The sequence below is a fragment of the Silurus aristotelis genome, assembly GCF_946808225.1.
Source record: "Silurus aristotelis genome assembly, chromosome: 6".
Lineage (NCBI taxonomy): Eukaryota > Metazoa > Chordata > Actinopteri > Siluriformes > Siluridae > Silurus > Silurus aristotelis.
In genome coordinates this window covers 30,593,484-30,601,847 of record NC_139579.1, presented here as the reverse complement: position 1 = coordinate 30,601,847, position 8,364 = coordinate 30,593,484, and positions in this window count along the sequence as shown.

The following is an 8,364-nucleotide window of genomic DNA, read 5'->3' as shown; positions in this document are numbered from 1 at the left end:
CTAATAATATCCTATCCTATCCTATCCTATCCTATACTATACTATACTATACTATACTATACTATACTATAATATATCCTTAATACTATACCCCTATACTACATATAACACTATACCATTTAATAATATGCAATACTGCAACATAAAATAGTATTAGTATTAGTATTATACCACTACACTACACTATACTATACTATGCTCATTTATCCTACATTACACTATGCAAATTAATAATAATTAATAGTCCACTATACTATACTATACTATACTATACTATACTATACTATACTATACTATACTATTTTTTTCAACATTATAATGTGCTATCTAATAATATCCTATCCTATCCTATCCTATCCTATCCTATACTATACTATACTATACTATACTATACTATACTATACTATACTATACTATACTCATTTATACTACATTACACTATGCCAATTATTAATAATTAATACTATACTATACTATACTATACTATACTATACTATACTATACTATACTATACTACATCCTTAATACTATCCCCCATACTACATATAACACTATACCATTTAATAATATGCAATACTGCAACATAAAATAGTATTAGTATTAGTATTATACTACTACACTACACTATACTATACTATACTATGCTCATTTATCCTACATTACACTATGCAAATTAATAATAATTAATAGTTCACTATACTATACTATACTATACTATACTATACTATACTATACTATACTATACTATTTTTTTCAACATTATAATGTGCTATCTAATAATATCCTATCCTATCCTATCCTATCCTATCCTATCCTATCCTATCCTATACTATACTATACTATACTATATCCTTAATACTATACCCCTATACTACATATAACACTATACCATTTAATAATATGCAATACTGCAACATAAAATAGTATTAGTATTAGTATTATACTACTACACTACACTATAAAATACTATACTATGCTCATTTATCCTACATTACACTATGCAAATTAATAATAATTAATAGTCCACTATACTATACTATACTATACTATACTATACTATTATTTTTCAACATTATAATGTGCTATCTAATAATATCCTATACTATACTTTACTATACTATACTATACTATACTATACTATACTATACTATACTATACTATACTATACTATACTATACTATACTCATTTATACTACATTAAACTATGCCAATTATTAATAATTAATACTATACTATACTATACTATACTATACTATACTATACTATACTATACTATACTATACTATATCCTTAATACTATCCCCCATACTACATATAACACTATACCATTTAATAATATGCAATACTGCAACATAAAATAGTATTAGTATTAGTATTATACTACTACACTACACTACACTACACTACACTATACTATACTATACTATACTATACTATACTATACTATACTCATTTATCCTACATTACACTATGCAAATTAATAATAATTAATAGTCCACTATACTATACTATACTATACTACACTATACTATACTATACTATACTATACTATACTATACTATACTATACTATACTATACTCATTTATCCTACATTACACTATGCAAATTAATAATAATTAATAGTCCACTATACTATACTATACTATACTATACTATACTATACTATACTATACTATACTATACTATACTATACTATTTTTTTCAACATTATAATGTGCTATCTAATAATATCCTATCCTATCCTATACTATACTATCCTATCCTATCCTATACTATACTATACTATACTATACTATACTATACTATACTATACTATACTATACTATACTCATTTATACTACATTACACTATGCCAATTATTAATAATTAATACTACACTATACTATACTATACTATACTATACTATACTATATTATACTATACTATACTATATCCTTAATACTATACCCCTATACTACATATAACGCTATACCATTTAATAATATGCAATACTGCAACATAAAATAGTATTAGTATTAGTATTATACTACTACAGTACACTACACTACACTATACTATACTATACTATACTATACTATACTATACTATACTATACTATACTATACTATACTATATAAATCTAGGAGCTACTAACCATATAGACTGTATAAGACTGCAGAAAGAACATCACTTATAATCTTATACTCCTGTACTCATGTTAGTTCTCACTCTCCAGTGTTCTGTATTGTTGAAAGATTTATGATCAAACTCTTGATGTCACCCAAATGAGGATGGGTTCCCCTTTTGAGTCTGGTTCCTCTCAATGTTTCTTCCTCATAACATCTAAGGGAGTTTTTCCTTGCCACAGTCGCAACGGCTGCTCATCAGGGATAAATACACACCATTTACCTTCACTGTTGATTTGTGTAAAGCTGCTTTGAGACAATGTCTGTTGTGAAAAGCGCTATACAAATAAACTTGACTTGACTTGACTTGACTTGACTTGACTTGACTTGACTTGACTTGACTATACTATACTATACTATACTATACTATACTATACTATGCTAATTTATCCTACATTACTCTATGCAAATTAATAATAATTAATAGTCCACTATACTATACTATACTATACTATACTATACTATACTATACTATACTATACTATACTATACTATACTCATTTATCCTACATTACACTATGCAAATTAATAATAATTAATTGTCCACTATACTATACTATACTATACAATACTATACTATACTATACTATACTATATCCTTAATACTATCCCCCTATACTACATATAACACTATACCATTTAATAATATGCAATACTGCAACATAAAATAGTATTAGAATTATACTACTACACTACACTACACTACACTATACTATACTATACTATACTCATTTATCCTACATTACACTATGCAAATTAATAATAATCAATAGTCCACTATACTGTACTATACTATACTATACAATACTATACTATACTATACTATACTATACTATACTATACTATACTATACTATACTATACTATTTTTTTCAACATTATAATGTGCTATCTAATAATATCCTATACTATACTATACTATACTATACTATACTATACTATACTATACTATACTATACTATACTATACTCATTTATCCTACATTACACTATGCAAATTAATAATAATTAATTGTCCACTATACTATACTATACAATACTATACTATACTATACTATACTATACTATACTATACTATACTATACTATACTATACTATATCCTTAATACTATCCCCCTATACTACATATAACACTATACCATTTAATAATATGCAATACTGCAACATAAAATAGTATTAGTATTATACTACTACACTACACTATACTATACTATACTATACTATACTATACTATACTATACTATACTATACTACACTACACTACACTATACTATACTATGCTCATTTATCCTACATTACACTATGCAAATTAATAATAATTAATAGTCCACTATACTATACTATACTATACTATACTATACTATACTATACTATACTATACTATACTATTTTTTTCAACATTATAATGTGCTATCTAATAATATCCTATCCTATACTATACTATACTTTACTATACTATACTATACTATACTATACTATACTATACTATACTATACTATACTCATTTATACTACATTAAACTATGCCAATTATTAATAATTAATACTATACTATACTATACTATACTATACTATACTATACTATACTATACTATACTATACTATATCCTTAATACTATCCCCCATACTACATATAACACTATACCATTTAATAATATGCAATACTGCAACATAAAATAGTATTAGTATTAGTATTATACTACTACACTACACTACACTACACTACACTACACTACACTATACTATACTATACTATACTATACTATACTATACTATACTATACTATACTCATTTATCCTACATTACACTATGCAAATTAATAATAATTAATAGTCCACTATACTATACTATACTATACTATACTATACTATACTATACTATACTATACTATACTATACTATACTATTTTTTTCAACATTATAATGTGCTATCTAATAATATCCTATCCTATCCTATACTATACTATCCTATCCTATACTATACTATACTATACTATACTATACTATACTATACTATACTATACTATACTATACTCATTTATACTACATTACACTATGCCAATTATTAATAATTAATACTACACTATACTATACTATACTATACTATACTATACTATACTATACTATATTATACTATACTATACTATATCCTTAATACTATACCCCTATACTACATATAACGCTATACCATTTAATAATATGCAATACTGCAACATAAAATAGTATTAGTATTAGTATTATACTACTACAGTACACTACACTACACTATACTATACTATACTATACTATACTATACTATACTATACTATACTATACTATACTATACTATACTATACTATATAAATCTAGGAGCTACTAACCATATAGACTGTATAAGACTGCAGAAAGAACATCACTTATAATCTTATACTCCTGTACTCATGTTAGTTCTCACTCTCCAGTGTTCTGTATTGTTGAAAGATTTATGATCAAACTCTTGATGTCACCCAAATGAGGATGGGTTCCCCTTTTGAGTCTGGTTCCTCTCAATGTTTCTTCCTCATAACATCTAAGGGAGTTTTTCCTTGCCACAGTCGCAACGGCTGCTCATCAGGGATAAATACACACCATTTACCTTCACTGTTGATTTGTGTAAAGCTGCTTTGAGACAATGTCTGTTGTGAAAAGCGCTATACAAATAAACTTGACTTGACTTGACTTGACTTGACTTGACTTGACTTGACTATACTATACTATACTATACTATACTATACTATACTATACTATACTATACTATACTATACTATGCTAATTTATCCTACATTACTCTATGCAAATTAATAATAATTAATAGTCCACTATACTATACTATACTATACTATACTATACTATACTATACTATACTATACTATACTATACTATACTATACTCATTTATCCTACATTACACTATGCAAATTAATAATAATTAATTGTCCACTATACTATACTATACTATACTATACTATACTATACTATACTATACTATACTATACTATACTATACTATACTATACTATATCCTTAATACTATCCCCCTATACTACATATAACACTATACCATTTAATAATATGCAATACTGCAACATAAAATAGTATTAGAATTATACTACTACACTACACTACACTACACTATACTATACTATACTATACTATACTATACTATACTATACTATACTATACTCATTTATCCTACATTACACTATGCAAATTAATAATAATCAATAGTCCACTATACTGTACTATACTATACTATACAATACTATACTATACTATACTATACTATACTATACTATACTATACTATACTATACTATACTATTTTTTTCAACATTATAATGTGCTATCTAATAATATCCTATACTATACTATACTATACTATACTATACTATACTATACTATACTATACTATACTATACTATACTCATTTATCCTACATTACACTATGCAAATTAATAATAATTAATTGTCCACTATACTATACTATACAATACTATACTATACTATACTATACTATACTATACTATACTATACTATACTATACTATACTATACTATATCCTTAATACTATCCCCCTATACTACATATAACACTATACCATTTAATAATATGCAATACTGCAACATAAAATAGTATTAGTATTATACTACTACACTACACTATACTATACTATACTATACTATACTATACTATACTATACTATACTATACTATACTACACTACACTACACTATACTATACTATGCTCATTTATCCTACATTACACTATGCAAATTAATAATAATTAATAGTCCACTATACTATACTATACTATACTATACTATACTATACTATACTATACTATACTATACTATACTATACTATACTATTTTTTTCAACATTATAATGTGCTATCTAATAATATCCTATCCTATACTATACTATACTTTACTATACTATACTATACTATACTATACTATACTATACTATACTATACTATACTCATTTATACTACATTACACTATGCCAATTATTAATAATTAATACTATACTATACTATACTATACTATACTATACTATACTATACTATACTATACTATACTATACTATACTACATCCTTAATACTATCCCCCATACTACATATAACACTATACCATTTAATAATATGCAATACTGCAACATAAAATAGTATTAGTATTAGTATTATACTACTACACTACACTATACTATACTATACTATGCTCATTTATCCTACATTACACTATGCAAATTAATAATAATTAATAGTTCACTATACTATACTATACTATACTATACTATACTATACTATTTTTTTCAACATTATAATGTGCTATCTAATAATATCCTATCCTATCCTATCCTATCCTATCCTATCCTATACTATACTATACTATACTATACTATACTATAATCCTTAATACTATACCCCTATACTACATATAACACTATACCATTTAATAATATGCAATACTGCAACATAAAATAGTATTAGTATTAGTATTATACTACTACACTACACTATAATATACTATACTATGCTCATTTATCCTACATTACACTATGCAAATTAATAATAATTAATAGTCCACTATACTATACTATACTATACTATTTTTTTCAACATTATAATGTGCTATCTAATAATATCCTATCCTATACTATACTATACTTTACTATACTATACTATACTATACTATACTATACTATACTATACTATACTATACTATACTATACTATACTCATTTATACTACATTACACTATGCCAATTATTAATAATTAATACTATACTATACTATACTATACTATACTATACTATACTATACTATACTATACTACATCCTTAATACTATCCCCCATACTACATATAACACTATACCATTTAATAATATGCAATACTGCAACATAAAATAGTATTAGTATTAGTATTATACTACTACACTACACTACACTACACTACACTATACTATACTATACTATACTATACTATACTATACTCATTTATCCTACATTACACTATGCAAATTAATAATAATTAATAGTCCACTATACTATACTATACTATACTATACTATACTATACTATACTATACTATACTATACTCATTTATCCTACATTACACTATGCAAATTAATAATAATTAATAGTCCACTATACTATACTATACTATACTATACTATACTATACTATACTATACTATACTATACTATACTATACTCATTTATCCTACATTACACTATGCAAATTAATAATAATTAATAGTCCACTATACTATACTATACTATACTATACTATACTATACTATACTATACTATACTATACTATACTATACTATATCCTTAATACTATCCCCCTATACTACATATAACACTATACCATTTAATAATATGCAATACTGCAACATAAAATAGTATTAGAATTATACTACTACACTACACTACACTACACTATACTATACTATACTATACTATACTATACTATACTATACTATACTATACTATACTCATTTATCCTACATTACACTATGCAAATTAATAATAATCAATAGTCCACTATACTGTACTATACTATACTATACAATACTATACTATACTATACTATACTATACTATACTATACTATACTATACTATACTATACTATTTTTTTCAACATTATAATGTGCTATCTAATAATATCCTATACTATACTATACTATACTATACTATACTATACTATACTATACTATACTCATTTATCCTACATTACACTATGCAAATTAATAATAATTAATTGTCCACTATACTATACTATACAATACTATACTATACTATACTATACTATACTATACTATACTATACTATACTATATCCTTAATACTATCCCCCTATACTACATATAACACTATACCATTTAATAATATGCAATACTGCAACATAAAATAGTATTAGTATTATACTACTACACTACACTATACTATACTATACTATACTATACTATACTATACTATACTATACTATACTACACTATACTATACTATGCTCATTTATCCTACATTACACTATGCAAATTAATAATAATTAATAGTCCACTATACTATACTATACTATACTATACTATACTATACTATACTATACTATACTATACTATACTATACTATACTATTTTTTTCAACATTATAATGTGCTATCTAATAATATCCTATCCTATAC